At 41.8% G+C, this 24310-nt stretch overlaps 1 long non-coding RNA gene across 1 annotated transcript in view; it reads left to right on the forward strand.

The window, feature by feature from the left end:
• Positions 1 to 24310, forward strand: part of LOC311595417 — a 129753-nt gene that overhangs the window by 20918 nt on the left and 84525 nt on the right. Inside the window, exon 3 of the long non-coding RNA XR_014778436.1 lies at positions 6626 to 6708. This is a non-coding gene — a long non-coding RNA (uncharacterized lncRNA). The remainder of the gene's footprint in view (positions 1 to 6625; positions 6709 to 24310) is intronic.

The raw sequence follows: 24310 nt of genomic DNA on the forward strand, positions 1-24310 counted from the left end.
TTGTGAATGGCATCTCCAAGTAAGGATTCTGCAATGAGTCCTCAAAGACGGGGGCTTTCTTCCTGACAGCAATCCTGAACATTTGGCAATCTCTTGCTGCACCCAGGGTTGGAGGTGGGGGACGGGATTGCGGTTCCAGGTGGGCTGGGGGTGGGGTTGGGGGTGGGGCGTGGGTAGAAGGAGCTTAAATACTCAGTCAGCAAGGCTGCTTGGTTCTCACTTTGTCCCTTCCATCAGGGAGTGATTTTATAGAACAAAAGCTCTGGCCATCAGAGTCACTAAGAGGATTTAGGCAGATATGGCTGGAGAAAGTCAATAGCCCTATGAAGAGTGTAACTTCAAAGATGCCTTAGAGCCAGAGAGCCTCCGAACTCATGAATAATAAAAGGAGGGAGGAGTGGGCCTTTTCACGTGCCAGGAAAACTGAAGGTAAAATTCCTGGATGGGATGTTTGCTGATGCTTGATTTTTTTCCCTAACACAGCCCTGTATTAAGATAGCCCCAAACTTTAAGCCATTTTCAATGTGCAGTGTTATGCTAATACATTTAGTTTGGGGATGTAGGGAGTGATTTTTTTTTTAAATAGTCATTTGGGTTCTGGCTAAAACGTGCACAGCTTTTGTTATTTATCACACACACAACTGGTTATTATAATCCCACTGGACTCTGTGTAGAACCAGTATTTAACTCCCAGTCTTGGACATCTACTGAAAATCAGAAGTGTCACTTCTAAGAAAAGAGAAAAAAAAATGAGGATTGTGGGGACCTATGCTTGTTCTATATAATATGCTGCTATTTCTAGAAGAGCTTACATACCAAGGGATATGACGTATGGCATTGTTGTATGGCAGGTTTCTCTGATTTTAAACATTCTCTCTTAAGACTCTGGAGGTAAGCAAACCTCATAGTCCGGGAAGGCTGAAACTTGGAAGCCCTGAACTGTTTGTCGAGCTTAGTAGAAATGGTCCATGACTGTTGAGAGGACACTGACCAGCTGAAGTGCAGAGAGCCAGTCTGTCTCTCAGATGCGCCCTTCACCATCCTAGAGTGGTGAACTCCAGGGTTACAGCTTTTGTGAGCTGTCACTTTTATCGGTGTGGGTTTTGGGGTGACACATCTGCTTTTGATTCCTCTCTCGGTTCCTTGTAAGTAGCCCCTCAGCCATAGTCTTGTCTGTAACTCCCCACCCCCCAACAAAGTTAGGACTTTGCTGCAGTTGTTACCTTGTTCTGTCCTGGGCTTTCTTTCTGGAGAGAGTAGATAAGTTTGTGCTGGAAAAAATCTGTCCCACAATAACAATAGAATTTGAGCTTGTGCCAGGTAAGCTAACAAAAAGACATGAAGAAAGGCTTCATTTCACTGGAGAACTTCACTTGCCAGATCTGAGTGCTGCCTTCTAGCATCCAACACCGTGAGAAGTTAATGCTGTTGTGTAGACCACAGTACATGCTTTGTGTGACAGCAGGATATGGCTCCTCTCTCTTGAGTCGGGGAAAAGCTCTTGTAGTAGGGAAGGGTCCATGGTTATCAGGTTGTTGGAAGATCGATGTTTTAGAACCAGCTCAGGCTGGCACAGATCATAATTCCTCTCCTCCCTGCTTCACATGGACCCTGCAAAGTGGGCAGAGTAGAACGTTCTTAGGGGAAAAACCCCATTTGACCAGCACAGATAAGTGTGTTGGTCAGGTCCATCTCTTGGGTCTCAGCTTTCTAGCACTTACTCATGAAAAAGGGATGGAAACTGTTTGGGTTAAGTGTACAGTAAAAGAAACCCAATTCTTATCATCTAACAGGAATTAGACAATTCTTTTAAAAATGTCCATTTTAGGCAGTGGTGACAAATGTCTTTAACTCTAGTACACTGGAGGCAGAGGCAGGTGCATCTCTGAACTCGAGGCCAGCTTGGTCTACAGAGTAAGTTCCAGGACAGACAGGGCTACACAGAGAAACCCTGTCTTGAAAATAATAAAATAAAAAATAAAAAGCAGAGTAAGTAAGTAAAATTAAACAAATGTCCTTTGCTATACTTTAAAAATGGTAACTTAAAAATGTAAACTTCTTCAGTAGCTTATTGGGTGAGGTGGTTATTATCCAACAACAGAATTTAGTATTGTGGAATATAAGTTCAGAGGAGGATCTTTAAGCTGCTTCACTTTAAAGAGTCCAAGAATTGCCAAGTTATTCTTTCAGGCTATATGATCGTTTACTTTAAAAATTTTACCTAAAAAATTTACCTATAAAATTAACAACAAGAACCAGGGATCCACTTTTGTTCTGGATATGAAAACTTTAAAAGGTTTAAATATATATTGATTGAAACATAATTAAAATATGTCATCAGAGGCTGGAGAGATGGCTCAGTGGTTAAGAGTTCATGCTGCTCTTACAGAGGATCTGAGTTTGGTTCCCAGTTCCCAGCTGGACGTCACAATCATCTTTAACTTCAGTTCCAGGGGATCCAACATCCTCTTTTGGCCTCCTTGGACACTGCATATCCATAGTACAGAGATATAGATGCAAGCAAAATATTCACAAATATAAAGTAATATATTTTCTAAAAGTTCATATATAAAGTGGGTACAATGTAATTATATATAATTGTATATTATATTGTAATATAGGTATTGTATATCATATGTTATATAATTATGATATTATGTATCCATATCACCAATGGTTGGAGATATCCTCAATGGTATGTAGTGCATATTGCTTTTTGGAGGACCCATGCTTGGCTCTTTGCACACAGTTCAGGAGTCTCACAACCACTATAACTGCAGCTCCAACAGATCTGATGCCTTTTATGGCCTCCAGCAAAACCTGCACTCATATATTTACATTTCCCACTCCTATAATTAAAAATTATATATTTATAATGATCAATGACTTCATAGCTTTTCCTGCAAAAATTTATTTAAAAATTATGATCCAGATAGCTGATCCACTTCATCACTAATTCTTTCTTTCTTTTTCTTTTTTTTAATGTTCAAAGTATCTTTTCTCTTCCATATTCTGCACTGTTGCTCCTTTCTCTGAACTTCCATGCGTTTTTGGATCCCACCCTGTTTCCGTTTTTGATCCCTCCAATTTCCCTATTGGAGGAGTCTTTCAGACCTCCTTCCTCTTCATGGTGAGTCACAGTAGGGAGATTTTTACTTAGGCATGCAGGTGAGAAAGGGGAATTACAACATGATACCACCTAGGCAGCAATAGAAACTACAGGGTGCAACTATCCCTAGGATTGTTGATGCATCAAGCTGCCTGTGTCAACAGGAGAGTCTAGCAGGTCTGCATCTTGCAGGCCAGCATCTTGCCCGTGGTTCTGCTAGGCCCTGCTGTTCACATACTTTCCAGGCTTTGTCTCCATGGTAGGCTTCCTACTTCCTGTTTAACTGGAAGCTACTGCTGCCTTCCACAAATTGTTCTCCTAGTCTCCTTTAGTCAACTCTAGACATTGATTTTAAAACTCGGTGAAACAGTTTTTAATTTTAAAAACCAATTATTTTGTGATTTCAGTGTTGCTTGTATGCACATGGTTTCGGGGCTGGAGCACCAATAAGGTGGCTTACCTAGTGTGTGTGTGTGCGTGTTCATGTAGAGCACATGTGTGTGAGTCCCTGTGGAGTCCAGAAGAACATAGCGGATCCTGTGGAGCTGGAACTGCAGGCAGTTGTGAGCTGTCTCATGTGGATGTTAGGAGCTGAGCCCAGGTCCTTTGGAAGAAGAGCACGAGCTCTTAACCACTGAGCTGTTGTTCCGGCCAGCTTTGAAACTTTTTTTGAGGCAAATCTTTATTGTGAATTTTTACTTTTAATGGCATACACACAAAATAACCCTAAAACATGCACAAATGTATGCTTAGACATATACATGCGCACAACACGTATGCGGCTGCAATGGCTACATGTGACGAGGAAAGATAAACATCAGGGGAGGGGGAATATGAAATCAAAACAACAATAATACAACATAAAAGGTAATTTAAAAATGAAAACCATTCACACAAGATCCCCAATGTTGAGACCTCTTATATTCATTCTGCTAAAATTGCAGGTGTTTACTAAGAGGAATAGACCCAGCCAGCTAGGCTTGGCAGTGAGAGTTTGTGACTGGAAAGAAGTTGATGCTTTCTGATACTTATGAATTAGGCTAATTATTTACAAAGATACTTTACTATTTGCAGAGTCAAAAATCATGTGGCATTGTTTCTCTTGAGCAATATAATTTATATTTTTTTCATGAATAGAGTTCAGTTTAGATGGGCCCTCTCTCCCCTGCCTTGGTGATCAAGTAGGCTAAAAGCATTGCATGAATGTGTATTTTCCCAATGCGGCAAGGTCCTGGAACTTGTATGTAGTCCCTATCTTTTACTCTCTTTGTGCTAGGATGGTGTCACACACACACACACACACACACACACACACACACACACACACGTGTTTTGTTGTACTCTGCAGGCTTGCTGTGTGACCTAAGGGGATTTGGTAGGCAGGAGAGTTTCAGGAGTCATGAAAATAAAGCTCTACACACATGGTTACATGGTGCTGAAGGGAGTAAAACACCTGCGTGCCCTATCTGTGTTTTTTGGAAGGAAACCTAAGCAGTTAAGAAATAGCAAACAGCGTGTAGCAAGGATGAGGCTTGGCATGGGTGTCCCTGCCTGGTGAGGCTTGCAGGTGGAAATAACAGAAGTAGAGCAGGAGCGGAGGTGATGGGAGTGTCCTGTCGCGCATGACAACCCCAGCAGCAAGGTGTACACTTTGGGGAGTGCTGTTGCCACCAGCCTCCCACGTGTCTGCCGAGGAGGTCCCTCACATAAGCAGCCCTGCCCTTGGATGATGTTACCTTGAGTCATCAGTTTGAACACACTTTTCAATGTAATTCAGCCCTGACTTTAGGCCTGCCTACCATATAGAAAGCCAGCAAAGGGTGCAGGCCAGCACTGACTGATGTCTTTTAGAAGTCTCCTTTACCATAACGGAGGCACAATTCACCATTTACAGTGGACGCAGAGTCGAGTGCTAGGCTTGGGAAGAACTAACCCCGCAACATTGTAAAGGAACTTAGAATAGTCTCATTATCCTGGGAGATGGAGAATGGGAAGTCCTATAACAGGGAAGACTATCTTTTTAATCGTAGCTAAAGATGTGAGTATTTAGAAAGGGAATAAAATGCAAATATTACCATAATTTTGCAAAATAATCTTTCTCTGTCAAGGTCCTTAGTTTAATCAAAGCTATAAAGTCCCACATGTACCATGAGCATCTTGCTCGTAGGGTTGAGCGCTTAAGACATGGACATCTTTAGAAAGTAGTGCATGCTACCCTGATAGTCAAGTATGAACTTACAGGACACAAGAATGCCAAAAAGTATTGCAGTGACATTTTTAAATTTGATAATATTTTGTTCCTAGTTTTGTGAATAGATGGTATTATATGCGTATGTGTACATGTGTCTACATGCATGTGGAACCCATGGGGGTGTGAATACACATGTAGGATGGTTGAGGGCAAAGGATGATATCAGGCATCTTTCTAGATTGTTCTCCACTTCACATATTGAGGTAGGATTTCCCACTTGAACCCAAAGCTCACTGGTGCAGCTAGTCTCCAGCTATCTAACTTGTCCTAGGGATCCCCTACGTCTGGCTTTGAGTGCCTGTGTTGCAGACAGGCCACCTCAGCTTCCTGGGAACTATACATGTACTGGTTTTCATGGCTATATGGCCATCACTTTACCCACTGAGCCATCTTCCCAGCCCTCATTCCTGTGTTCAGTGCTGGTATGTTTTGATCCTAGATTTGAAAAGCAATACCCTATCACTGAATGATGCCAAAGCAATAGAAATAAATCTTGACCACAGGCCCTTAAGATGTGCAGGCACTCTACAAAGGCATTGCTGCATTAATGACTTGATGATGGACCATGGCCTTTCAAAGAGATGACATTTGAAAGTCTGATTGCTTAAGCATAGCATAGCGACCAGTTAAAGATTTGAGGCGGGTAGCAAACAGTAGCATGTGGGGAACCGAATAATTGGAAATAATTTTCCACGGAAGAAATTATCCCTAGTCTGAACTCCAAGTGTGTTTTGCACTTCGTTTCCTATTTCATTCTCAGAATTGTTTTTTCCATCCTGAACTCATCTGGAAGGCTAATGAATTGTCTCCTTAAACACTGTGCACTTCATTTTATGGTTTTAAAAATTAGCATTATTAAGGCATGTGAAGTAAGAGGTCTTTTGGAATCCTGTTTCATTTGGCTAGCAAAAGCGAATTGCATAATTATGACTTCGCTGGCTGGCAGTGCCGGTTCTCATGCTCAGATGCACTTCCCCAGAATTTAAATGGATGATGGAGTGAGCCTGGAATCAGGACAACATGACACCAACGAGAAGAAGCCTCTTAGGGTAAAGTCGGCCTGGTACCCACTGCCATGGTTTAGATGAAGAACGAGCTCGCCAGGCTGGGATGTTTGGACTTGGGGTCTGTAGCTAGTCCTGCTATTCTGAGAGTTTGTGGGGACCGGTTGGTAGAGTTGGGCCACCCTGGGGTGAATCTTGGATGCTTATAGCCTGCCTGGTCTTCTGTCCCACAGTCATTCTCTCTCTTTCGTGCCTTGACAGGACAGGAGCTAGCAGAACCTCCAACTCATGGCACCATAGTCCAAATTGCTTCAGCCTTCAGGATGACCATATCTTCTGGAACTGTGAGTCAAAGTAATTATATCCATTAAGTGATTTTTGTCATGCGTATTGTCAGAGGGACAAGAAAAAAGTAGCTGATATATAAAATAAATCTGCCATGTTATAATTTTTATAATTAGTTCATTAACATGTAGATGCCCTTATGTATATATGTGCATATATACACATACACACACATATATATACATATACATATATACATATATATTTATGTACATGCTTGTATGTGTAGATATGTAAGTTCAGGTGGATTTGTGTGTGGTTGAACCTGAGGAGCTAGTCACCCTGTTTTATGAGACAGAGTCTGTTACTGGCCTGGGGGGCTCACAAAGAAGGCTAAGTTGGTTGCCAGAGGGCTCCAGGGATTGGTCTGTTCTCACCTTCCCAATGGTGGGATTACAAGTGCCTGCCACTGCACCTGGCATTTTACGTTTGTGCTGGGGGCTCAAACTCAGGCCCTTCTGCTTGTACAGTAAACCCTTACTGAGTCAGCCAGCTGCCCTGATGTTTTAAAATATGGTTGATTGCTAATTCATTTCTCATCAAGTAGAGAGGGCATTTGGCTGCCTTTCTAGTATACATTTCTCCTCTCCTCCTTCTTATTCACACCCTATTCAAGTTATTCTACCTCTCTAACCCTTGAGCTACACAGATCAGAATAACGACACAGAAAGAATGGCAGAGATTTGGAGGCAGGACACAGATGAAGGTTCTAAGTTAAACAACAGGATCTTCAAATTGGGAGAATTTGATATCCATTGCTTGCCTCCAGAAACTTCTCAGAGGTGCTGCAGGCAGCTTGTAAGAACATTCTCCCTTCAGTCAGCATAGATGTAGCTTAGCTAATAACCTGGCTTCAACCTAAGAGTCACGCAAGTGAAACCGTGAATGACTAAGGTCTGCAGGCTGCACTAGGAAATGAACTGAATTTGCGTGTTCTTTTTGTTTATTTGTTTTTGGGTTTTGCTTTTTGGGGACAGGGTTCCCCTATGTAGTCTTGGCTGTCCTGGACTCACTCTACAGATCAGGGTGGCCTCACAGTCACAGAGATCTACCTGCCTCTGCCTTCCCAGATTCTGGGATTTAAGGTGTGGGCCACTACCCTTGGCATAATAGGTAGTTCTGCAAATTTGAGTTAAACACACTCCTTGCCTACCAGTCTTGCATAACTTTCTTGTTTATATAATTTCTTATAATATGGAATACAGTATTTATGGGTAAGAACTAAAGTATTACCAATATCTACTGTGAACCCAGCTATTGTTTCTCCAACTACCTATACAATAACCACCACCCGATGTTGTTGGCTCTGCAGTTCATAGATAGGGTAGATGTTGGGTGGGCCAACTCAAAGCCCTGGATCTGGGTGTGAGTAGTAGTTGAGGATGTCAGCATGACCAGTTCTCCTCTACCAAATCACCAGGGTGGGCTCTCCAGCACTGCCTGTGCTAGCTCATCCTGTGCTTCAGACAGCAAGAGGCAGAGCCAGCTCTCCTGCTCTTATGCCCTCAGGGCTGACTCACCCTCACCCCTGCAAACAGGACCAGCGCTATTGTACTGCCCAGGCGAGATACAGGAAGTGCTACAGAGGCGAGGGATCGGCTCACAGGCTCTCATGACCTTGGGCTCAATTCTCCTGTCTGCCATAGATAGTGAAGGGCAAGGTAGGGAGAAGGGCAGCTCTCTCTTGCCCACACCACCGAAAGGCAGACACGTTGCAGGGCTAGCTCTCCCACGCTCACACCCACAGGGCCAGCTCACCTGCAACTCCTGCAACCAGGACTAGTTCTGCTGTGTATCCTGGGTGTACAAGCCTCTTCCTGAGAACTGCAGCTGGCCAGGGGTGGGGTCGGTTCTCCTGCTCTTACACCTTCAGGGCCAGCTCTCCCACAGTGCCCAGCTGAGGGGTGGGTCCAGCTCTGCACAGCCTTCAGACGTCAGCATGGCCTCAGGTAGCAGCCCAGACCAGGGATGGCCCACTGGCCTTTGTTGGTAACAGACCCCCCCACTGATGTAAGGCCACGGACTCAGACACATCCCCCGGTGGCAGCAAGGGGCAGAACCTCCACCATGGCCTGAGGTGGCATTGCAGGCTATTCACATCAGGCTAGGCCTCACTACCCTCGGGTTTCTCTCGTTCTGTCTCTTTTCGTTGTGCACACATCCTTCTGTTTCTCGTTCTTTTCCATCTCTCCACCACTCACTCATCTTAGTGGTGCCGGGGCTTTTGGGTACCTGGGGTCATCTCAGGAGTGGTCTCAGGAGTGCAATGCCAACCCATGTCACGTGGCACCAGACAGGGGTCATGTTAGGCTTACTCCTCATTCAGCCCTGTGGCACTGGACTGGGGTGTTGCCTCAAACTTGCTTCCTGCATGACACCCCCCCCCCAACACCTCCCCACTGTAGCTCTGGATTTGAGATCCTTTACTAAACAAGGTGAAGAGACAAGGTGGCCGAATCTAAATAGGGTAGAAACAGCAGCACATAGCTTTGTAAGTGTTAATTTTAAGAGAGAAACGGGGGGTGGGGTGGGGGCTGGGGGGGGCAAGGAAGGGATCTGTCTGTGTTGGAATGAACTAGGTTGGGTTGATAAATTCTGACTATGTTAATTAGGGTCATCAAATGGGGACTTTTGGTTGCCGGACCTTGATGTTTTTATAGTTGGACCTTGGTGATCAGCCTCCAGAATGAGTCAGGCAGAAGAAAGTGGCCAATAAGAAAACAGGGCTTGGTGGCTAGCTTTAGGAACGCAATCTAAAGGTTTAGCAAGGGAGAGGGAATCGGGAAGGGCAAGACCTGATGCCACCATGTTTGCCATGCTCTCTGGCTTGCCAGAGCCCTTTAGCCTATGTGCCTGTTTTGTGCCGGTATCACGCAAGTTTAATTACCATGGCTCTGTAGTGTAATTTGAAATCAGGTGTGGTGAAACCTATAACACTTTTGTCTTCACCCAGAGTTGCTTTGAGATCCTCAGTGAATAAAATGCACGAGACTGACACCATATTTCCTCCCTTAAAAAGAACGAGTTTCTTGTGAGAGTACAAATGGACAGGATAGAATTTTTTTTTTCAAATAGCTAGGAAAGGTGAGAGCAATCAGAGAAGGGTAACAGAATGAAGAGTTAGTGAGAAAAAAGGAGGTTTTTATTTTTATAATAGAGCTGACTTGAGCATGTGAGGAAGGCGGGTGGGGACATAGGTGCAGGGAATAGCAGTAGCCAGGACACGGCTTCAAGGAAGACTGACACTGGCAGTGAAGACACACATGTTACTTGCTTGCAGGGGCAGTACATGCTCCACTGCCAACAGGTCCCGGTATGGGTGTCATAAAACAGGAATCTGTATTATGGACCTGAGGTGGAGGTTGTTAGAAGGGGAAAGATGTGATGGCAGAGTAGAAGACAGCATGCATATTTCAGTTAGGGCTTCTCTTGCTGTGGAGAGACACCATGACCATGGCAACTCAAAAGGAGAACATTTAATGGGGCCTGGCTTACAGTTTCAGAGATTTAGTCCATTATCACCATGGCAACATTCAGGCAGACAGGGTGCTGAAGAAGATGCTGAGAATCCTAAATCTTGATCCACAGGCAGCAGAAGTGACTGTGTACCACACTGGGCATAGTTTAAGCATATATGACTTCAAAGCCTGTCTCCATGATGACACACTTCCTCCAACAAGGCCACACCTCCTGATAGTGCCACGTCCTATAAGCCATGCATTCAAACCCACGAGTCTATAGGGGCCAAACCTGTTCAAACCGTCACAATGGCCCACATCAAAGATGTAGCTGTCTTAGTCAAGTAATAAATTACTTGATCTCACACTTTACAAGTAAATGTTTCTCTTTGACTTTCTCTCTCTCACTCTCCCCTTCCCCATCTCTCTCTTCCCCCTATAAATTTTAATTTATATTTATATATTTTGTATTCATTAAGTCATTTGCTTTACATTGTGATCATAGCTTCCCTCTCCTTCTCTTCTCCCTGTGTCTCCTTCTCACCCCACAACGTCCACCTTCTTCCCTTTCTCCTCAGAAAAGAGAGGCCTCCCGTGGATATCACACAGGAAGGTCCCCATTTCTTACACTGATGCAGTGGGCTGGCAAGGAAACTCAGTGACAAGATCACATGAAACAAATGCAATGCCTAAGTGACACGTATCATTTTATATTTCAAAGTGTTTCAGAGTAAATGTTTGCTCACAAATAGAGGTATGGATTCTGCGTGGGCATTAATCCCCTTCAAACACTGGAGTCTCCCAGGCTGCGTTGTTCATGCAGGGAGTGGCAGTTATTTTTCCTACCAACACAAGAATAAATACAAATAACATTCTCAAAGAAGAGTGAAGTCGGTTTTATTTAGCTGAATAGCAGTGTCTTCCGTTTTATGGCTTTTCTTAGCCTACAGGTTGTTATTTTGCAAGGTATATTTAGTAACAATGATGTTTCTCTCTTTCTTTTTGGGAAGCACTACCCTATCCATAACTAAGACCCCTACCAGTTTAGACAGAATGCTTAAACTAACCTTTTCTAGGCCAAGAGGCCAGAAGTCTCCACCTTGAAGTGATTGTATAACCACTAAAATAGCCACATCATGAGACAGGCTTTAAAGGAAAAGAAGGCCGGCTGCCACCTTCAGGCTCCCGTGGTCTGGATTTCACCTTGCATGCATCGTTACACAGGGACACACCACGATTTATTGTTTCTACAACCTTATTTTTCTCTGTCATATTAACTTAAATTTGTATTCATAATTCAAAATACATAAATCTAGGTCACGTAGATTTTTAAAACTATTCTCCCTCCCTTTCTTCCCCCCCCCCCGTGTGTGTGTGTGTGTGTGTGTGTGTGTGTGTGTGTGTGTGTGTCCATGTATGTCACAAAGGACAATTTATGACAGTTCGTTCTCCTCTTCTACTGCATGTGTCCTGGGGATGGAACCCAGGCTTGATGGCAAGCACCAAATGAACCATCTCTCTGACCCTAGAAAGCATATTTTAATTTTGATTCACCTTTTAATATAAATGCCAAAGTATTTCCCTGCCATAGAGTTTTGTTTTTATAAATAGGAGTATATTAAAAAGATTTTAAGATCAATAGCCATCAACAAATATATTTTATACAAGTAAATAAAATGGTTTTTGCATTTGAGAAAAGAAATGTAAATTTGGTTTACATTGAATTTGGTTCTTATTGGTTCTTGAGTTCTAACCTATTAGTATTATCCCTGAAGGAGAAAGTCACTCTCTCCCGCCCTCTCTCTCTCTCCTCCGCCCCCTCTCTGTCTCTCTGTCTCTCTCACTCTGGGTGTATATGGGGGACTGAATTTACTAAAATGGGTTCAATTTCCATAAGTAATAAATGACTCTAAGATACCACAACTTAATGAAATCACCACAAGTTGGTTTATTACATTTTACTTTTTGTATATCTGATTTTTTTTTTAAAGCTAGGGGGAAAAATACCAAATGTTTATAGACAGATGGTTTAAACTTAATCAGATTAAATATCAACGTGGAAATCAACTCAAGGTCTGAAAATTTCAAGAATGCTTGAAAAACCCTGTAACATGGCAACTTCATAAGACAGAGTCAAGCGGAGTACTCACATTTCATCTGTCGGATTTATTCTGCAATTGACTTGTTAAGTGTCCCTCAAATAAGCTGTCTTGGTAAATGGTTGCCAAAGTGTATTTCTACAGTTAGTATAAATGTATTGTTTGACAGTTGGGATTTGAAAAGTTTAGCTGGTTTCTTTTGCTTTAAAGTCTAGCTTTTTGGCTTGAGTTTGTCTAACTCTAAATTGTAGAGTACGTTCCAGGCTGGTGGCTTCCATGTTCAAGTTTAGGAGGCTGTGAGATGTTCTTGTCAGTGATGGATACTCATTTGTTATTAAGTAGATTTAATTTATTAGTTTTGTTCTAAACCTATATAGAGCTTCTTTTATTTTCATCTGTGGAAGTGAACAGCTGTCAGCTCAAACAGGAAGGCTTTGAACTTTGCCTTCATCTAACAAGGCACAATGGCTGGACGGGCTCCAGTGAACAGTTCCAGTCCAGTGACCACACCGATGGTCCTGGTTAAAGTAAATGGGTCACAAAATAGAACCAAAAGTCATGAGTTTGGAAAGGGGACTGGTAAAGAGCGGGAGAGACTGATGGGAGGGCTGGGAGAGGGACGGAAAAGAATATGGGAGGGAGAAAGTAATCAGAGAGTATTATATACATATGTGAAATCATCAAAGAACAAACAATGAATTTTTTAAAAAAAGTTTACCATCCGGTCTATCTCAGGGTCCTAGTCTACTAATACTGATATATAGGTCTAAAAATGACACACAAAGCTACTTTTTCTGATCTTCACTCAAAGCGCTCTCTCCGGCGGTGCCCATAATTCACAGCTTTTCTTACAGCACCGTGGGTAATTTCTTGACTCCTCTTCCCATCCCAGGAGCCTGTGCTCACAGCCACTTCAGAAGCTATGCAGCAGCTCAGTCAGGGGTGGGAAGCCATCACAGAAAGGACCCAGGCATGAGTGTGGACGGGCAGCTTCCACCGAATGCTTGTGCTTGTTCACACAGAGAAATTGCCTAGATAGGATGACTATCAACTTGGCCCCACATTAAAAAAGAAGAAAAAAAAATCCCCACCAAAACCCCACCAAAAAACCCAGTAATTATCTAGATTCAAGATACCCACCTACAGGCTGTCAGGTCTAGTCATCAAGATGGTTCAAATCCAGATATTTTCCAAATCCACCATATTGCTAACTTTATCTTATGTTAATTATTTGGAGAAAATGATTCAAAGTCCCGTCTCTGGATCAGGGGAAAGATAGGAAAGCTTTACATACTCACTAATACACTTGTTTTTCTTTTTTCTTTTTTTTTTTCCTCCCTGGACCTATGTGGCTGGCTTTCAAAAGCATTTACTTTCTTCCATCCAAGTACTAACCAGGCCCAGCCCTGCTTAACTTCTCAGATCAGACAAGACAGGCTGTGTTCAGGGTGATATGACCATAGTGCTTTTTTATTTGTAAGATTATTTATATTTGTAGTTATGTGTGTATGTGTATATGTGGCCAGGTGTGGCGTAGGTGAGTGTGAATATGTGTATACAGGTGCTCTCAGAGTCTAGAAGAAGCTTTGGATTTCTTGGAACTGAAGTTAGAGGCAGTTGTGAGATGCCTAACGTGGTTTCTCGGAATTGAACTCAGGTCCTCTATAAGGCAGTAAAATGCTCTGAGCCTATGAGCCATCTATTGAGCTGTGTGCTACGCCTTTTCTTTCCTCTTCTTTTCCTTTTAAGCTGTAAGACCCCTTAAGACTGCTGGATCTCTAAATCTCTATGTACATCTCCTTATACCTTCTTATACCCTATTTTCAGTGTTATTTTAAATAAGACATAAAATTTCTATCTCCTGTTTGTATTCTTTCCTCCTTGAAGGTGAAGGAAATGATTAAAATGTTAGCTAGCTCCCATTTCCTCCCGTTGCCTACTTTATTGAAATGTATAGAATTTCTGAGACTCCAAAATACCAAACTCAGCGGGCTGCGCTCTTGTTCCCGATCTAGGACCTAAACAACTCAGAAGGCTGTATTTTATTCTTTGTTTTTTTTAAACCTGAGGCACCGATCTGTCATACAGTGACTGTGAACAACAGAAGCTGCTCTGTAAAAAGACAGTTCCTGCCACAGAGAAATGTCACTTCTACCTGTTTAAGCTCAAAAATTATATATACACACACATATATATATATCTTCCAAATATTTGAAGATGATCACCTGTTTATATCTTGCAAAGTGAAGCTTTTGGCTTAAGTAACAGCTTAGTTGTTTTGATCCCTTGAGTTCAAAGTAAGACTTCCAAAGGAAAGCGATTACCAGTTGGTTGTTTTTTGGGTTTTGGGTTTTTTGTTTTGTTTTGTTTTTGTTTGGTTTGGTTTTTGGCTATAATGCTTTATTTATTTTTTTTCCCTAGGTATTCTGTTTTATTCAAACAAAGTACAAAACAGCCAGCTTGGTCATATGAGTATGTCCAAACAAATTAAATTAATTAATAATAACAAACCATAAGCTCTGGGTTTCTGTATTAGTCACCTTGTTGGTACTATGTGGAAGTACCTGAGGCAAAATACTTGATAAAGAAGTTGTTTCAGCTTGTCACGTTAGAGGCTGGAAGTCTGAATGTGCCACATGAGGGCCCTGTGTTAGTCACATTGCATCATGACAAAGGTATCTCTCTCTCTCTCTCTCTCTCTCTCTCTCTCTCTCTCTCTCTCTCTCTCTCTCTCTGTGTGTGTGTGTGTGTGTGTGATCTTTCTCCTTATACAGTCACTGGGACTCAGTCATGGGACTTTATGTCCAGTGTCCTGATACAATCTAATCACTTCTCAGTGCCTCAACTTCTAAGCAGCATTGTTAATTAAGTTCCACCGCATCTACACTATCCCCGTTCCTCTTGTCCCTTCCTACCTGCAGAGTTCACGATCCCCTCTTTAGCTGTTATTGTGACAACCCCCACCCCAGAGACATGTATATACGACCCTCTGAGTCCATGTGTCATTGTCATATGGACATGTGTCCCGACTAGCCACTTGGGATGGACATCGCATGCCAGCTCTCATGCCTGGAAGACACTGTGTCTCTTTCTCTCAGCAGCCATTAACCATCTGCAGCTCTTCATCTGAGGGTGGGAGTGTGTGGGGTAGCCCCTGTCAACATTGCCATGGTGTCATTGTTGTCACTGTGCTGGTTTTATTCAGGCAGCCGTATTGTTGAGACTTCATGGGTGCAGTTCTCCTGTCATGACGAGTGGACACTATCTAGTGGCAGGTGAACTCTGGCTCTTATGATCTTTTTGCTCAGTCTTTCAGGATCTCATCCAAGCCTTAGGTATAGCCAGCCAGATGTATCTGTTGGTGTCAAGAGGGAAAGATGATTAATGCCCCCTTTAACATTTTTTTTTCATCCTAGAACTTTGACAACAAATGCCTCTCACCAGTGCTATTTCAGTAGAAATTTAGAATCCACCACATACATTTATGTCTGTAACTCTGGTAAATGTGGGATACCACAAGGTAAGACGGAGCAGTCTTGTTTGAGAGGCTATAGCATCCAGAGGAAAGCAAACTGAACCAGCTACTTATTCACAAGGCTAGGAGTAGAAGTGCAACATGGTAGTTAAGATGCCGAAAACCAGGAGCTAACATTGAGGCATTTGCAAGGCAAAAATGTCACCTTCACAGCAGGCCCAAGTTTACAGGCCCCTTAGTAGGGGGGGATAAGCGGCCTCTAATCTGTAGCAGAGGACTTCTTGCACATGTGCCTTATGACTTTTGCAAGCAAGCAAAGCTTAACAAAAGCAGAAATTTTGCAATTAGCATGAACACATTGTTACAAGTTTTTTGTTTTTGTTTGTTTGTTTTATTTTGTTTTGTTTTTGAGACAGGGTTTCTCTGTATAACCCTGGGTGTCCTGGACTCACTTTGTAGACCAGGCTGGCCTGCAACTCACAGAGATCCACCTGCCTCTGCCTCCCAAGTGCTGAGATTAAAGGTGTGCGCCACTCCTCCTGGCTTGTTAAACGTTTTTAACATCATAGTGGTTGGCCAGTTTCAGAATGGGGGCCCTGTTATTATTTAACCCATATTAAAGTCAATAGTGAAGGCAGAAATGGAGGAGACAGCTTCTAACATAATCTAGAATTTACTTCTTGAATTTACTACACAACTATAAACTTAGTTGTTGGCTTCTGTGGCAATGGGCATGCGCCATGGTTGGGGAGGGCTAGAGCATAGGAGAAAACAGTCAGCTGAATCCACCATGCAGCGTTCTCTGAAACAGAGGTGCTGATTGCCTTTGGGATGAAACTGCATTTGAACCAAGTAATAGTAAGCTTTGAGTGGTATGGGAAACCTAGAGTGGGTTCAAAATTAGGCCAATGAAAAATGGAGCTCGGTTTCTATTGAAAGCATAGAGATCATCTTCAATTTGAGTTTCTGTATTATAATGCTGACATATAACTTACACACAGATGATTCCTGTTGGGGTGAGAGGTTAGCCAATTAACCTGTTGCATCACCCACTTACCTATGTGTGCCAGCTGCTTGGGAGCACTTGAAAAGAGGATGGAAAATTCTTAATATTCTTTGACAGCCCAATATTTGTACTTAGATTCTGGCTCTTCCACAGTGACACTTCCCTGTTAGAATGGCCAGTCAATCTCACTGCATGATGGAAAACAGATGAAGATTACGTTGGAAAGTAGTTTTCCAGATCCCTGGTCCCAGCATGCTGCAGAGCGGAGCCTTGGAGTTAACCAGCCAAGTGCTGACACATGTCTTACAGCAAAATATCCCTCACAGCCACAGTTCAAAGGCCTCGCTACCCTCCAGGGCAATTAATACAGCATCGCGTTCAACAGTGCTTGAACCGAATCCACTGAATCCCCAGGGGAGAAATAATGAAGCAATCGTAGAGCTCCGACAAGAGCAGTGTGCAGGAGTGGCTAAAGTTTCAGACCCTGAAAACCCAACTCTTTCTGAAAGCATGGATAGGGTTGCAGGCTTACTGGCAGGGAGCTGGACTGATGGTGTCCTCCCTCTAGGTCAGTGTGTGCAAGGCATCAGAGAAACAGCCCAGACAATGGAAAGAAAGGATTAAGAAAAGGGAAGGGAAGTGGTTTATATGTGCTGGCGTTGCCCTCCTAGAGACTCTTCTGTTTGCCCGCTGGAGACAGAAGCAGAAAGCTGCTTCCTATGGCTTCACTAAGTGGAAGGCAGTGTCAGCATGTTCTACCAGCAGAAAGAAGAAGAGTCCCTTTCACGGACCTGAAGCAACTGGGGCTTAATTCCACCCAGGGCAGATGCTTTAAAGGATTATGCTTTTTCAGGTGTCTCCAGCAGTGCAGTCTTAAGGCTCATTGGATGGAAATGGCAGCCAGCAATCCACATTGGTTAAAGGTGAAAGCAAAATAAAAGAGAAATGGTGGCAAGCTGCACTGTGCAGCCTCTTAAATATGTTTTAGGTTTGGATTCCAATTAGGTTTGGAATCAAGTCCTAGAACTTGGAGGAACTTAACAAGTCAGCCTGAATCTGTTTGTGCTAGAAGCATAGAGGCAGACAATGTGTGTGTGTGTGTGTGTGTGTGTGTGTCTGTGTGTGTGTGTGTATCCATATATATCTATAAATTCTTTGAGAATCCCACCATGCATGTGCTTTGATTGTATTTCCCCACTACTCCTTCCCTTCTACAAACCTCCACCCATCTCACTGTGTGCCTTCTTTGTTCTGTTTATCTTTTTTATAACCACCAAGTCCATTTTATACTGCTCACATATTCACGCTTGTGGGGCCACCCACAGCACCACACTAGACCTAACAGGACCCAACCCCTTAAAGAAAACTACAAATTCAGACTTCTGTTTGTGACATTTATTTATTCAAATAACTATGGGGGCGGGGTGGGGAGCTCAAGCCTTTAATCTCAGCACTTGGAGCTCTGTGAGTTCTAGGTCAGCCTGGTCTACAAAGGGAGGTCCAGGCTGGTAGGACTGTTGCCCAGAGAAACCTAGTCTGGAAAAACAAAACAAAACGAATAACCAAAAAGAAGAGGAAGGATTAAAAAAAAAAAAAAGTACACAAGCAGCAGTCCACTGGCCAGAAGAGTCATTCTTCTGTGCAAGCAAGCTGTGAGATGATGCCGTTCAGGGAGCAGCGGTCACACACAGAACACCATCCTTAGCCCATGCATGTCCTTCGTTGATACATCCATGAGCTGGCGAGGAAGACAGCGTTACTGCCCCCTCCGCCTGGAATGTGCTCAGGCTACAAAATATATTTGCAGTTCTTTTCCCCTTCTTCAAAAATGGATACACACAATATACTGTTCACCACAGACAGCATGGCTGAATAGAAATTAAAGTAAAAATCTAGTCACTCAAGGATAACCACATGCAGTCGTGATGGATGCCGTTCTCTATTTTGTTTTCTATATGTCTGCATACAGAAGTGAATTTATGAGCGAGTCCCCACATGTGTCTAGACAGTGACAGGTCTCAAGCTGCAGAGAGAAAGCGCTCTCTTTAGCCAGACTGCCCAGACTTAAAGTTCACATTTGCCTTTTGCGAGTTGTTTTATTTTTTTGGCAAATCACTTCAGATCTCTGGGCTTTGTTTTGTGATTGATAAACCAGGGACACTCTCAATGAGGTAAAAACCAACTGCTGTGTATAAGGTGCAAGGACACACACTCTTCTTTTCAGAGCGCTATATACTAGCAGGTCCCATTACTCTTACAAATCTTTTATTCGCTTAACAATGAACATCTTTCCATGTCAATAAATACACATTTGTGTCATAATTGTCAGTGATTTGTGGAATGAAGTGGTTTCTGTAGCTATCACAGTGTATTTTATCACATACTGAAAAGGTCTACTTCCCCACTCCTGCAGATCAAATTATATACTATAGCCATGAAGATACATCAGTGTACATCGATGCCTTATAAATCTATAGAAGTGGAATTAATGGCCCAATGAATATTTTTTAAAAAGCATTTACTTTGTATTGTCAAATTATTCTCTAAAAATTGTTTACCAATTTTAGTTCAGCCAACAATCTATGAGAGAGTCTATTTACCCATATTCTTGTTAACATTAAATGTTATCTCTAGGGAATCTTTATTAAGTGCCCCACCATTAAAGGAACTAAAGCTTAAAGCCCCGACTTAAAAAGAAGATGACCCAGGAGCTGGAAAGATAGCTCAGCGAATGACGGCACTTGCTTCTCTTGCAGAGGAGCTGAGTTTGATTCCTAGCACACATATGGTGCATCGTGCCCACCGTGGACTCAGGGAATCCCATGTCCTCTTCTGAACTCTGCACGGGCATGTGTTGCGGGTACATATATACAGGCAAAACTTTCATACATATAAAAATAAACAAATCGTTAAAAAATTAAAAAGAAAATGTCCTAACGTTACTAATTTAGGGCATTTTAAAATTATTTGAAGATGGCACTAGCCATACGTTATAGCTATGGACGTCTTTGTATAGTTAGGCATGTACACACATGTATGTGTGCACGTACTTTCACAGTTACATTTATGTGCTTTATAAATTTTGCCTTATTTGGAGAATTCCATTGATTTCATCTATTAAAGTGTTCGATGGTTTTAGAATTACTTTTGTTTCAAGGAATGAGCAAATAGAGTTGTAATAGAAAAGTTTTGTTCTGGCATCCCTCAGAATGGGAAAGTATTTTTTAGCGATATTCATCCAACAAAGGGCTAATATTCAACATATATAAACTCAAAAAAGTAGATATCAAGAAAACAAATAACATAACTTAAAGTAGGGTATAGATCTAAACCGAAAATTCTCAAAAGAGGAAACATTTTAAGAAATGTCCAACATCCTTAGTCATCCGGAAAATACAAATCAAAACTATTTTGAGATTTCATCTAATACTCATCAAAATGGCTAAGATCAATAAAACAAGTGACAGCTCATGGCGATGAAGACACGGAGTAAGAGGAACATTGATCCAATGCTAGTGGGAGTGCAAACTTGTACAGCCACTATGAAAATCAGTGTGGCTGTTCCACAGGGATATAGGAGTCCATCTGCTTCAAGACCCAGCTTATACCATTCTTGGATATTTACCCAAAGAATGTTTCATCCTACCACAGACATTTGCTCCAACATGTTCACTGTTGCCCTATTCATAATAGCCCAAACAACCCAGACTGTTGCCAAGACTATAGGTTGTTCTCTGCAAAAGGACAGCAAGGCCCTGTTTCTGACGTCAACACCTATGTACCTCACTGAACATTGAAAAGTCAAGATGCTATCTACATAGAACCTTCATCCTTATGTTCTACTGTTTTTCGTATAGGAAGTTACTCCGCAAGCCACCAAAAGAGACATGTAATCATAACCACCAACCCAGCTACAAGCCCTTTAATCTACAATGATGTTCTTTCTAAAAGATATATTAGGGCAGTGGTGGCCCAAAGCTTGTGGGAGTAAGCAACCAATATCTGATTTGACTTAAGGGCCACTCCAGGAGATGGAACCTGGACACAAGAACCTGAGACTAAATATCCCAGAGACCTAGGGTAAAAGCAAACACCATGGTTTCACTAAAATAATTAATATATAATATATAAAAATATAAAATAATAAATATATAATAAATGAAATGACTCCCAATGACATTTTGCTATATTCATTGATTAGCCCCTTGCTTGGCTATCATCATAGAAGCTTCCTCTTGCACCAAATAGTAAAAGATACAGCCCTCACAGCCCTCAGTGGGATGTTCCAATCAAATCCTTCGCCTCGGGGCTTAGGGAACCCTACGGAAGAGGGGGCCAAAGAGACAAAAAACAGTGTAAGAGTCAGAGGGTATGGAGGATACCAAGGAAACAAGATAGATGCATTAGTGAACTTGGGGAGACTGAGGCAGCACGCACAGGGCCTGCGTGGGTCTAACCAGATAGCGTCCTGGAGCTTAAAAACTGGATGTATGCTTTATTCCTTAACCCCAAAACCATTTCCAAATGATAACCACTTAAAAAAATGAAAATTTAGTTTTATCCAAGGGAGTATCACTGGGGAAAGGAATTCCTCTTAAGGGTAGGATGCACGCCCAGCAGCAGATGGACAACAGGAAATAAACTCAATGGCATCTTCGAAGATTCTTTGTCTCATAATCTCATGTCAGGGATATTATTATTATTATTATTATTATTATTATTATTATTATTATTACTATATCTTATCATATATATGTATATAGTCTCTCTTTTACTCTATAGGTCCTTTGAATATATATTATGGTTTCGAATTTAGAGTTTGGCATTTCTGAGTGTGTAAATGAGTAGGTCTCTGTGTCTTTATCTGTTTCTTGTGCCTTTTCTTGAGCTCTTTTCATTCTGTTTCTTTGTTTGGTTCTATTCTGATGTGTTAGTTTTTATATTATATTATAGTTATATTTCCTTAGAATCCTATTTGTTTTCTAATGAGAGAAAAAAATGGGGGTGGCTCTGGTGGGTGTGGAGGTTTGTAGGATCTGGGAGTAGAGGGAGGGAAACTGGCATATTTTATGTGAGAAGAACAATCTATTTTCAATAAAAGGAAAATAAAATAAAAGTATTTGTTTAGTGAATTAACTGCTACTCTCACACAAAAAGTGTTGGTATATTTCATAACACCAATTTCTTTATTCTTTGCCAAAATACCCTGTTCACTTTGTTGAAGGGTATATTATATAAAGTAAAAGAAGGAGGTAGGTAGAGGAAATAATGTGTGTGTGTGTGTGTGTGTGTGTGTGTGTGTGTGTGTGTGTGTGTATTAAATAATAGATAGTACTAACATAAAGGATAGGACCTAATACAACCAAATTTCTCTTCTTGAACTGAAGTTTTGTGTCCCAGTACCCCCACGTCTGAAAGTACTGCATGCTGCTTTATAAGCATCTACTTTCCTGGGTCAGGTGTAATATGTCAGCCACTCGCACCCAGGATCTATATTAGAGCTACATATTTTAGTGTTTATTTTATCTTTGGAAATGCACAGATGAATTTGTCAGTTTCTTCTTTCTCTGTTTGGAATGGTTTAAAAAGGTCCCTTCCCTTCATTGGAATCCACTCGGTCTTACCAAGAAACTTGAATGATATATTTTTTCAAAGCAGTCTCTTGTTAGTTCATGACATGTGGTGTGTGCTTCGGGGTCTGTGGGCACCACATACCACCTCACTGTGTGAGACCTGGGCTCACAAGGATTTCTGTTTCCAATCCTGACTTCTTTTTGAAGCCTGTCCCTCTGGATAATCCCAGCAATTTCTCTACTATTGTTCAAAGAAAGGCCATGGAGCTTACATCAAAGACGGGGACCATTTCTCTTGTTCTGTTTCTTAGTTTCTCCCCACTGTCCCCCAGGGGCGGAACTGAGGATTCTGTGTGTTTACTCTACCAAACCCTGCCTTTTAGTTTCTATATCTCGTTAACATGGTAGTCTATCAGACAATGAAGAATCTGAGCCTTGGGGCAAATCCATGGGTTTGATTGTAGAAGCAGTGTATTACACTTACAAACACCTCACCTACCAAACTATTTTTTATTAGATTTATATTCTTTTTCCACACCTTTCACCCTTGTATCTTGCTTTTTTTTTTTTTTAACACATACCTACATAAAGTAGATGGAAGGGTACATGAAATGGCTACTATATATTAGAAGAATTGGGAATTTGAGAAGAACATTGGTCCAAGCGTAAGCAGATATTTGAGGCTGCCTGTAGTTCTAAAGTTAGGAGCAGCTTCATGAAAGAGGAGGAAGGAAAACCCAGGAGAGTGGTTGTAAAACTTATACTAAACCGACTCCCTCTGGGAAACACATATAATCTCATTTCAGTGGGAATTACAGCTTTTGCCAATTTGGGATTTGTGTGTCGGTGTAAATGCAGCTGGATCAAAGGCCCCAATGTGATCTATGGAAAGACTATGCTTATGTCTTGACTATTGGTTCCATAGGAAATGAGTACGAAAATCTTGCTAAAAGAAATAAAAACCCTGAGTTTTCCCATATGAATCTATTTAAAATTTAAATATGACAGCATCTGTGCTGAACTTCACAGCCAATACTTGCTGGGTAAAGTGACGGGAAGGTTTGAGAACTTCATGACATCTTAACATCTTAGTCAGTGGGAGCACAGGCCCCCAGGCTATGCTGTCAGCTAGAATCTATTGCTTTTGCCCAATGTTTTATTAGATTTTTCTAAGCTGTACCACGCTTAACAAAAACGTAGCTCCAGAACCAAATTATGACACCATTCATATTTTTATCACAGTCCTCTGGGCTACTTCTTATGGCAGACTGTGAATTTCAGTTCAGAGAGGCAAACTTCCACATTTCTTCCCAAAACCAGATGAAATTGATCATGAAAGATGCATCAAAACTCTTGTGGTCACCAGATCTGACATTGGTGCTTTGGGGAGGTGGCTGTCTGGGCTGGTAACAAAGGAATCTTTTTCTTCAGCTCTCAAGGCTCGAAGGTCTGAAAGACTGGAAGTAGTTCAGGAACTACCTGCCACTTCTCCACTTCCTTCCTCACAGAGAAAAGCTTGTTTAGGTGACTTGACATTTGACCATTTCGGATGATAACTCTCATCAGTTGAGTGACAACTCTGAGTGTCAATTTGCTTCTCAGTTCTATAATAGAGATTTTCTTATCTTCATGTTACCAAAGGGATCCTCACTTGGGATCATAGTTTAAGAAACTGCTTTGATGTCACACTGCTGAAAAGAGAGATGCTATATTCTACTAGCCCATGATCTATGTAGAAAAGCTATCTCTCCTCAGTTGTTAATGTTTGCTGGTGCCCAGCCCTGTCACTGGCTTGTATGAGTTGTCTGAGAGGGCAAAGATATCAAAGCAAATTAGTTAGGTCTACAGATAGATTCACTTGCAAGGTTTACAAATGGCATTTAAAGGACAGACACAATTCCATGACAAAGCTCTCACTTGCTGAACAATTATAGTTTTAAACATTTTTAAATGTATTTTGAGCCTTTGAAGTATTTTAAAGTAATAATAT

Source organism: Acomys minous (genome assembly GCF_964271855.1).
Source record: "Acomys minous genome assembly, chromosome: 4".
NCBI classification, from domain to species: Eukaryota; Metazoa; Chordata; class Mammalia; order Rodentia; family Muridae; genus Acomys; species Acomys minous.